This window comes from Penaeus monodon, chromosome 1 (assembly GCF_015228065.2).
Source record: "Penaeus monodon isolate SGIC_2016 chromosome 1, NSTDA_Pmon_1, whole genome shotgun sequence".
NCBI classification, from domain to species: domain Eukaryota; kingdom Metazoa; phylum Arthropoda; class Malacostraca; order Decapoda; family Penaeidae; genus Penaeus; species Penaeus monodon.
This window is the reverse complement of record NC_051386.1, coordinates 37,655,863-37,657,314: the sequence shown is the minus strand read 5'-3', so window position 1 is coordinate 37,657,314 and position 1,452 is coordinate 37,655,863.

Sequence of the window (1,452 nt, the reverse complement as noted above, 5' to 3'; positions counted from 1 at the left end):
CACCACACACACACACAACACACGCAACAAACACAACACACAACACACGACACACACACACACACACACACACACACACACCACACACACACACACACACACACACACACACACACACACACACACACACACACACACACATTCAAGTGCGTTTAATATCTCACGTAAAGTACACTATTTTTATACCTTGCATAGCTTACTATATTATTTTCCCCTCCCGTCTCACAGGCATAATTAATCCATCTGAACATATTTTTAGAATAGAATTAACGGTTGTAAGTCCTTGCATTATTTTCACTTGTATTATTGCGTATAACATACTATTTAATGTTCCATGTTATTTCGAGATGCAATTAATGTATTGCTAACATTTTCATTCATGGATTCTTGGTTTCTATGAGTAAATTTAGAAATAGTAGCTGAAATTCTGAGATATATAAACACGACAAACCTTAACCATAAACTTGCCTCACTGCAAGTGTAATTAGTATCAAGAGATAGTTCTCAAAAGCAGAACATGGTACACGAAGTCATCCGATTCAGATTATTCTCTTCGCCTTTCAACCAACTTCAGTCCAGGAGGAGAATGAGCGAGAGATAGAGAGAGAAAGAGAGAAAGAGAGAGAGAGAGAGAGAGGAGAGAAAGAGAAGAGAGAGAGAGAGAGAGAGAGAGAGAGAAGAGGAGAGAGAGAGAGAGAGAGAGGAGGAGAGAGGGAGAGAGAGAGAGAGAGAGAGAGAGGGGGAGGAGGGAGGAAGGAGAGAGAGGAAGCGAGAGAGGAGAGAGAGAGACAGAGAGAGGAAGCGAAAGAGAAAAAGAATGAAGGAGAGAGAGAAGGAAGAGGGAGGAGAGAGAGAGAGAGAAGGAGGGGGGGGAGGAGGGAGAAGACAGAGATGAGCGAGGAAAGAGAAAAAAGAGAGAGAGAGAGAGAGAGAGAGAGAGAGAGAGAGAGAGAGAGAGAGAGAGATACATACATACATATATATACATGTGAGTGCAGTGTTAAGTTGCTTCATTCTAATGTAACATAAAATAAATATCAACAGATCATACACGCATGCATACGTAAAGGCATTACATTAGGAATTGGCATTACTGTTGTCTTATCCTATGTTATCATTGTTATTGTCACTACAATCAGTATTTTATATCTTATTAATACTGCAATCGTCATTAAATTCCTTTTTCGAGGAAAGCATTGATGTCATTACTAGTTCATTTATTGTTTGTTCGAGGATGGAGGTTAAGAAGGAAGGAAAGAGCGAAAGAGAAAAAGGAAAGGGCAGAAAAAAGGGGACTTACAGAAGGAAAGGTTGAAAGGTAGAAAGAGAGGGGAAGAAAACTACGAGAGGAGAGGGAACTGGCAAAGTGAAAACGGTGTGGACGAAAAGAGAATGGACAAAGGAGAGGGAGAGGAGTCTTCGAGAGAAAACGGGGATGGTGGGGGGATAGGG